This window comes from Anopheles gambiae, assembly GCF_943734735.2.
Source record: "Anopheles gambiae chromosome X unlocalized genomic scaffold, idAnoGambNW_F1_1 X_unloc_11, whole genome shotgun sequence".
NCBI lineage: Eukaryota > Metazoa > Arthropoda > Insecta > Diptera > Culicidae > Anopheles > Anopheles gambiae.
The window spans coordinates 57,501-67,500 of NW_026902565.1; positions in this window are offsets into that span (position 1 = coordinate 57,501).

The following is a 10,000-nucleotide window of genomic DNA, read 5'->3' on the forward strand; positions in this document are numbered from 1 at the left end:
AACGGATTTCCCCCCGCCGGGAATTCCGCCCGTTTGGGCCTTTCTCTTTATTTATTTGAATTCAAAAAACTTTTTTTTTTTTTTTTTTTTTTTTTTCACTATTTTTCCTTTCGTGAAAGGTTTTCGTTGCCGCCTTTTTAACATTAAATATGTTCCGGTAACCGTTGTCCTTGTCCTAATCCTTGCAGGTTTCACCGTATCATCACAAAGCTGCGTCAGCGCGCGGACACGATCGCCGATGTTACGGCAGCTCGCTCGTCATCCGTGAGGCTGCTTCTTCGTTCGGCAAGCTGGGAGCTCGGCAGCTCGTCCCACGGGGGAGGCTGAGCCTCGACCTCCGCTTGCCGTTGCTCCAGCCGCCGCTGCCTCTCTCTCTGCCGCCGGTTAATGCGACGCCGCTCCACTTCCGCTGCAGATGGTGGTAGTCGCCCACGTCGTTGGCGACCCTGCGGAACAGCTCCTAGCACTCCGGCCCGACGCCTTTCCCGGTATTGGAGCTGCATAAAGTTACGCCGCAGTCGCCGCATCTCCATCGTGCGTGGGGAGGGAGGCAATCCCCGGCTGCGCGGGGGGATTGGCGGCTCTGGAGGGCTGACCTCCTCCTCCTCGACCTCCCCTGTCGGCTCCACTACGTCGTCGGCCGCGTCGTCATTGGCCGCTGCGCGTGCCAAGATAGCCGGGACGACCTCGTCCACGCCGAGCCGCTCCTGCCGACGCCGCTGCCGCATCCGCCGGGCGCTGCGGTTGCGCACCTCTCGGCGTCGCATCAGCCGTCTCCGCTCTGCCTCCGCCATGTCCTCGGGCGGGCTGGATGCAGGAACTGGCTGAGCAGCCTCGGCGGCTGCCAAGTTTTGCTGCTCCTCCCGCCAGTCCTCCTGCAGAACGGAGAGGATCTGCCGAGCCGCTTGCTGGATGCGGTCCCACCACTCCGCACTCTCCAACAGGCGGCTGCCGAGGTTGTCCTCGTCGACGCCGTGCAGCAACTCCGCGCGAACATCCGCGAAGCGGGGACACTGGAACAGTACGTGGGCCACCGACTCGACCGACCCTGCGCACCTGGGACAGTCCGGGGATGGAGCGAACCCGAACACGTGCAGGAACTCGTGGACGAAGGCATGTCCACTGAGAACCTGCGAGAGGTAGAAATCTACCTCTCCGTGTTTCCGCCCCGTCCACAGGCGCACGTCTGGCACTTGTCGGTGGGCCCAACGTAAGTAGCGGCTGGTGTTATTCGCCGCCTCGTCGTCCCACTGTTGCTGCCACAGCTGCAGCGATGACTCCTTTTCCTCCTGGCGAATCGCCTCTCGACTGCTGTCCGGGCTTAACTGCAGTCGGTTGTAGCAGCGGGCGTCTTCCTTCACCAGGAGGTGGTATGGCAGTTCTCCGGCTAAAACCACCGCTACCTCGCAGCTCGTGGAGTGGAAGGCGCTCGTGATGCCCTGGGCCAGGGGGCGCTGCACGCGATCCAATATCCGCCTGCACCACTGTAGGTCCGAGGCTTCCGCCCAGACGGGTGCGCCATAGCGGATAATGGACGCGGCCACTGCGGCGAGCAGCTTCCGCTTGCTCACTTGGGGGCCGCTGTGGTTGCGCATGACGACACGCAATGCTCGCACCACACGGAGGGCCTTGTCCGCGACCATCTCGACGTGTGGGCGCCACGACAGGTGGTCGTGTAGCATGACCCCCAAGTAGCGGATCGACCGCTTCGAGCGCACTTCCACTCCACAGATGTTCACAGGGATGTTTTTGTATCCGCTTCGCTTGCTCGACACCATCAGCAGCTCCGTCTTCTCCGGCGCCAGGGAGAGTTTGTGCCGCACCATCCAGCTGTTGACCGCTGCCACCGCTTCCTCCGCAATCGCTGCTGCGTGTTCAGGAGTTGTCCCCGCTGCCAGGATCGCAAGATCATCGGCGAATCCCACGATGGAGGCGCCCTCAGGGAGCTCTACGGCTAGCACACCGTCGTACATTATGTTCCACAGTGTGGGGCCCAATATGGACCCCTGTGGAACACCTGCCGATACTCGGCGGGTAACCGGCCCGTCCGCCGTGTCGTACGTAAGCTCCCTGTCGGCGAAGTAGTCCTGCAGTATGCGGCACAACTGCACGGGGACTCCCTTCGCCTGGAGCGCCTCGGCGATGCTCTGCCAGCTAGCCGTGTTGAACGCGTTACGGACGTCCAGGGCCACAACCATGAGGCAGCGCCGGTCACGGTTGTTTGTCCTTCCAAAGGACTTCGCCCTTCGTCCCGCGTCCACGACCTGCTGGATGGCCTGCAGAGTCGATCGCCCTCGCCGGAATCCGAACTGCTGCTCAGACAGTTGCGGACTCTCTGGATCCTCGATGTATTCGTTGAGCCGGTTCAACAGCAGCCGCTCCAAAGCCTTGCCCGTATTATCGAGCAGGCAAATCGGGCGGAAGGACGACGGCTCGCCCGGTGATTTGCCTGGCTTTGGCAGGAGCACCAGTCGCTGCTTTTTCCACGGCTGCGGAAAGCAGGACGTGTCCAGGCACTCCTGAAACACCCGGCGGAAGGGCTCCGGTTGCTGCCTGAGAGCAACCGTAAGGGCGGCGTTCGGTACTCCATCAAGCCCAGGAGCCTTCCGCGGGTGCATACTGGCTGCTATATTCTCCAGCTCGGTCAGGCCGATCGATCGGAGCGGCGCCATGTTGCCAACTCGGAGATCGGGCCACTCTACCGGCGGATGAACCGGGAACAAGGCGTCGACAATTCGCCGCAGTTCTGCTGGATCGCGTTCCGGGGCTGAGCGGGCCGCCTGGAACCAGTGGAAGACCTTCCGGAAAAAGTTTCCGGTTTCATCCTCCCTGATCGACAGCAAGAACCGGTCGAACGCCTCGTTCTTGCTCACACGAATAGCCTTCCGAAGGCTCTCCCTGGCAGCTGCGAGTTCCGTTTGGAGCTGTTCGTTGGGCGGAATGGTCCTCATCGCCATTTGCTCCTTTCTGGAGAGTTCTTCGATCATCGTCTGGATCGCCGGAGTCCACCAGTAAGCTGGCCGACCTGTGTGGTCCTGCGCTGGGAAGACCCGCGACATCGTCTCGTCGCAGACGCTGGTCAGCGACTCGACCAAGCTTTCGACGCTGTTAGCTTGACGGGCGAACCCAGTCATGGCCAGCGCTTTCCCGAAAAGCTGGGAGTCAAACTGACTGGTCTTCCAGCGCGTACCGGCATTGCTTACGCGGGCCGGGCGCTGTCCACGCCGTGCTGCCCGATCCCTCGATGATGGTGGACTCGCGCCAACCTCGTACCGGACGTAACGGTGATCACTGAGCGTTACCACGTCGGGAACGCGCCAGCCTCGGGTGCTGTCCTCGCGCGGGTCGAGACGGCTGATCACACTACTGGCGAACGTAACGTCCGGTCGGCTGGGCGGAAACCGAGTTGTGTCCGCTCGGTTCCCCTTGAACGTTGGCAGACAGTCTGCCTTGTTCAGTAGCACCAGCCCGAGGTTGTCCGCCAACTGGAGAAGCTCCAAGCCCTTCGGGCAAGTCCTGCTGCTTCCCCAGTCCAGGTGCATGGCGTTGAAATCGCCGGCCAGGAGAACCCGGCTGCACCCGCGGACGATCAGGTCGATCTTTTCCATAATGCTCCGGAACTCTGGGACTCCTGTCTGCGGCGACACATAGCAGCTCACCACAGCGATTCCACCGACGTCGGCCGCAACCACACCGAGGGTCTGACGGTGCCTGATACGCTGTATCGGCAGCCGGTTGCCGTTGACGACGATGGCAACCGTCTTACTCTCGTCCGTTACCCAATTGCCGTTATTGCGCGGTACGCAATAGGGCTCGGACAAGAGCAGAACGTCAAGACCCTCGGTGGTCAACACATGCAACGCCAGGTCCTGGGCGTTCTCGCAATGGTTGGCGTTGAACTGCAGGACGTTCAACATTGTGGTTGCGGGCCTGGGCACATGGGGGCGGCGATGCGATGTGGGCCGCCACAAACGATGCACTTCGGATCGCAGGTGCATGATGCCGCGCGATGATCCGTGGCTCCGCAGCGCAGGCATAGGCCGGAACGATCCACGCCGGCGCAGTCTGCAGTGGTGTGTCCACGCTCCAAGCAGCGGAAACAGCGAACCGCGCTTCGCTGCTGTTTTGGCGCGCTGCGCACCAGGCACGCCGAGTATCCAACAAGGATACGTTTGTCCGCCAGAAGGTCAGCGTCCCTCCGTGGAAGTCGGACACGGGCACGCTGCGTCCCATCACGACGCTCCCACAAGCAAGCTCCACTTCTTGTGGTGCCCTTCCGTCAATTCCTTTAAGTTTCAACTTTGCAACCATACTTCCCCCGGAACCCGATTTTGGTTTCCCGGAAGCTACTGAGAGCACCGAAGGTAGGTAGCGTCTCCCAATTGCTAATTGGCATCGTTTACGGTTAGAACTAGGGCGGTATCTAATCGCCTTCGATCCTCTAACTTTCGTTCTTGATTAATGAAAGCATCCTTGGCAAACGCTTTCGCTTCTGTGGGTCCTACGACGGTCTACGAATTTCACCTCTCGCGCCGTAATACCAATGCCCCCGACTACTTCTGTTAATCATTACCTCTTGGTCTATTACAAACCAACGAAACCACTCAGACCGAGGTCATGTTCCATTATTCCATGCAAAATTATTCTCGGCCAACGCCGGCCCCGGAGGACCGGACGCTTTGAACTAGCCTGCTTTGAGCACTCTAATTTGTTCAAGGTAAACGAGAGTTCCCGGGCACCATGAAGCTGGGTCGAACAAGACCTTGACCGACGAGGTCGCGGCGACAAGTCCTGACCCGTCACGGAGTAGAACGCCCAGGTACACCATTGTGAGTCGCAGCCGCGAGCGCGTACACGGACGGTCCCAACCGAGAGGCCGGGCGCCCGCGACGGACGCGAGTCTGGACGGGGTATCAACTTCGAACGTTTTAACCGCAACAACTTTAATATACGCTAGTGGAGCTGGAATTACCGCGGCTGCTGGCACCAGACTTGCCCTCCACTTGATCCTTGCAAAAGGATTTATGCTCAACTCATTCCAATTATGGACCATCGTTAGAGAGGTCCATATTGTTATTTCTCGTCACTACCTCCCCGTGCCGGGATTGGGTAATTTACGCGCCTGCTGCCTTCCTTGGATGTGGTAGCCATTTCTCAGGCTCCCTCTCCGGAATCGAACCCTGATTCCCCGTTACCCGTCGCAACCATGGTAGTCCTCTACACTACCATCAATAGTTGATAGGGCAGACATTTGAAAGATCTGTCGTCAGTCGCAAGCGACCGTACGATCGGCATCCTTATCCAGATTTCAACTCAAAGCGCCCGGAGGCGATTGGTTTAACTAATAAGTGCACCAGTTCCGCCGACCCGGAGGCCAACAGTCCCGGCATAATGCATGTATTAGCTCTGGCTTTTCCACAGTTATCCAAGTAACTGTTTGGATGAGGATCTTGTAAATTATAGCTGTTATACTGAGCCTTATGCGGTTTCACTTTCTAGGAAGCTTGTACTTAGACATGCATGGCTTAACCTTTGAGACGAGCGTATATCACTGGTAGGATCAACCAGAATTCGAGTCAATTGCTTGAACACGAACTACACTCTTGATCACGCGAGGCGCAAGTCCCCCGTGACCACCGAGATTTGTTCTGTGACGCCAGAGCGTCCGTTGGCGCCACTCGATAGACTGCACAAGCAGGCAACGTCGGATGCATTGCACACGGCTAGCGGATCTCTCTGCACTGCGTCGGGTGTCCCAACGTATGTCTGGAGACATTGCTATGCCGGTACGGCACTCTGCGCACTCTTTCTTGTCCTCTTCGAGTGACGGGCCTCTAAGCGGGGTTGTATGCCGGTACGACACATCGACTGGTACATTGCACGCACTAACGATCTCTCTGCACTGCATGGAACTCATGCGTAACCACCGTGACGGGAGACTTTGCTAGTACGCACGATACTCTGCGCATGTGTACATGCTTTACAACCCAGCCAACTTGAGCACCTAGGGGAAGTTGTGATGCCATCTGAACACCCACCGACTGATGCATTGAACGGCTAAAGTTGACCTTCAATCCGAACTGGCACTCTGCGGCGTGGAGGCAGTTGCGCGACCACTCCTATCCCAAACCAACAAAGCAAGGTGTATCCTACGTGCTCGGTACAAGCACACCACGACGGGACACATTGAACGGTTCAGCGATCTCTCTGCACTAGTGGAAGAACTCCAACGTGATACGGGAGACTTTGCTACAGCGGCTTCTCTGCACTTCTGGGCTACCACCTTGTGACGGGAGACATTGCTAGCGGTCACTCTGCACTAGTGATGGTACACCACCGTGATACGGGAGACATTGCTAACGGCCACTCTGCACAGGTGCCAATACCACCTTGTGACGGGAAACATTGCTAGGAACCGATCGGCATCTCTGCGCGATTACTTGACGCACACCCAACTAAGTCAACTGTTGGACTTTTTCGTAATCACGGCGGGACACATTGAACGAGCTCTAACGGATCTCTGCACGCATGGAACATGGTGGCGGGAATCATTGCTAGAACCGAACGGCGCCTCTGCGCGATGTACAAACAAGCTCAACAGGAACCTCGTATCGGCTGCCGAGCCGGAGCCCGAACAACTTGGACTTTCACCTCTAATTTATATCAACTCACCACTCCCCGAGGGATCCGCAGAATTGCTTCTGGGTCCCGTATCGTTATTTGCGATTCGTGTTTGCATTACACTACATTGAACTATTCCAACTTGTTTATCCGCATGGCGAACATTTGCTGCATTGAACATTTAAGTTCCACTTCGCTCTCCCCTACGTGGGTCTGAGCTTCGCTCTCAGGGAAAAAATATGCCACATTTGGTAGGGAAACCCGGTTTCATCACGCTATGTGCCCTGCACCACCAGCTTAGCGTGAATGCTTCGAGTTTCCCTAAGAAGTTCGATTGGTCTTGCAGAGTTTAAAGACAACGAAGCTTAGTTTCAAGCAATGATTTAATATACGCGTATTAAAAACCCTTAACTGTTTCAACTTTTATGCTTGAAACCATCGCAACGAAGTCTTTGGGTCCGTAGACCCGTGATGTACTGCTCCAGGAAACGTTTTGAAAGAGTGGAAACTCAAAATCATAGGTTAAGATCATCGGCAGAACCCACCAGACACCACTTTTGCTTCATAAGTTCGGCCTATAGTCATATGACGATTTTCATCGGGGAGGGGACGTATGACCCAAACGGGGGCTTATATGACCCACGGACACTGCAAACCATGCTCCTACGACTAAATAGAGGTTAAAACTACGATTTGGTGAAATCTTCATTTTTGACCTCGAAGCAAGGTACCTTCCCTATAGTAGGCAATGAGTAAATGATCATAATCCCAGGAGGGCAAAAAATGGGAACCCGAGAGGAAAGCGCTGTTGGCGCGCCTAAGCTAGTGGCCCGTAGAGTAAAAAGGGTACCCCCAACAAAGTTGTCGTTTGACGTTCTGGTTGCACTTTTTATCATCTAAAATCAGTTTTCTACACGTTTTGAGGGGTTTAAGCAAAAAAAAAAATTTCGACTACTCGAGCTCTCTGGCCCGTTCGGTGCACATTTTTGAAAAAAGCTAGGGAGCTGCCCCTAGGTTCGGGGTGTCACAAAATGTTGAAAAGTGGTCGAAAAACCACTATCCAGAATCGGATGTAGAATCATTAGACGAACTTAAAATTGTTCTACGACACCCATCTGCGACGTTTAGTATTCGAGTTATGGCCCGTACCAGGTCTGACCGAGCAATTTTTGTTCCGCGCACTTTGTGCACCGTACACTTTGATGTTTGTATGAAAAAGTACCCTACCTAGGGACGCGTAGAGCAAATTTGTACCCCCGGGCATGTTGTCGATTGACATTCTGGTTGCACTTTTCATCATCTAGGGTGCGTTCCTGACACGTTTTGAGGGGTTTTAGCAAAAAAAAAATTTTCGACTACTCGAGCTCTCTGGCCCGTTCGGTGCACATTTTTGAAAAAAGCTAGGGAGCTGCCCCTAGGTTCGGGGTGTCACAAAATGTTGAAAAGTGGTTGAAAAACCACTATCCAGAATCGGATGTAGAATCATTAGACGAACTTAAAATTGTTCTACGACACCCATCTGCGACGTTTAGTATTCGAGTTATGGCCCGTACCAGGTCTGACCGAGCAATTTTTGTTCCGCGCACTTTGTGCACCGTACACGTTGATGTTTGTATGAAAAAGTACCCTACCTAGGGACGCGTAGAGCAAATTTGTACCCCCGGGCATGTTGTCGATTGACATTCTGGTTGCACTTTTCATCATCTAGGGTGCGTTCCTGACACGTTTTGAGGGGTTTTAGCAAAAAAAAAATTTTCGACTACTCGAGCTCTCTGGCCCGTTCGGTGCACATTTTTGAAAAAAGCTAGGGAGCTGCCCCTAGGTTCGGGGTGTCACAAAATGTTGAAAAGTGGTCGAAAAACCACTATCCAGAATCGGATGTAGAATCATTAGACGAACTTAAAATTGTTCTACGACACCCATCTGCGACGTTTAGTATTCGAGTTATGGCCCGTACCAGGTCTGACCGAGCAATTTTTGTTCCGCGCACTTTGTGCACCGTACACGTTGATGTTTGTATGAAAAAGTACCCTACCTAGGGACGCGTAGAGCAAATTTGTACCCCCGGGCATGTTGTCGATTGACATTCTGGTTTCACTTTTCATCATCTAGGGTGCGTTCCTGACACGTTTTGAGGGGTTTTAGCAAAAAAAAAATTTTCGACTACTCGAGCTCTCTGGCCCGTTCGGTGCACATTTTTGAAAAAAGCTAGGGAGCTGCCCCTAGGTTCGGGGTGTCACAAAATGTTGAAAAGTGGTCGAAAAACCACTATCCAGAATCGGATGTAGAATCATTAGACGAACTTAAAATTGTTCTACGACACCCATCTGCGACGTTTAGTATTCGAGATATATAACACTTTGTAGGTCTGACCGAGCAATTTTTGTTCCGCGCACTTTGTGCACCGTACACTTTGATGTTTGTATGAAAAAGTACCCTATCTAGGGACGCGTAGAGCAAATTTGTACCCCCGGGCATGTTGTCGATTGACATTCTGGTTGCACTTTTCATCATCTAGGGTGCGTTCCTGACACGTTTTGAGGGGTTTTAGCAAAAAAAAAATTTTCGACTACTCGAGCTCTCTGGCCCGTTCGGTGCACATTTTTGAAAAAAGCTAGGGAGCTGCCCCTAGGTTCGGGGTGTCACAAAATGTTGAAAAGTGGTCGAAAAACCACTATCCAGAATCGGATGTAGAATCATTAGACGAACTTAAAATTGTTCTACGACACCCATCTGCGACGTTTAGTATTCGAGATATAGCACTTTGTAGGTCTGACCGAGCAATTTTGTACTAAAATGTATGGTGAACATGTAATTCATTAAATAACATTGACTTGCATCGTGCCCTACTTCATCGGCACAGCTGTTATTGACTATCTTTAGTGGAAATGGATTGAGTTTGACCATTTTAAGCCCATTTCCTATGCCGTGCACCAACATTGTGTACCGATCAGGGAAAGTACGCTACGTACGCGTTCATGGATGTCGATGTTGGTACAAGTTGCCGGTCGGGATAGCCGTGCACCAAAACTGTGTACCGATCAGGGAAAGTACAAGACGGAGGGTGCAGCTCGAGCGTACGCGTTCATAGATGTCCATGTTGGTACACTTGCACCAAAATTGTGTACCAATCAGGGAAAGTACAACACGGAGGGCGCAGCCCGGGCGTACGCGATCATGGATGTCCATGTTGATACAATCTACGTGTACGTTCTTAGTTTTTGTATCAAAAGTTGCAATTAAGTGCTTGTATGCTTAAAATGCTTATCTCAACCGGTCACCTTTTGGCCTGTCCTTTTATAACAGAAACCTAGAAAGATACTCGATATTTTTGTGTTGTTCCATTAGCCCGGGACGACGAAATGAGCTATGTGCACAT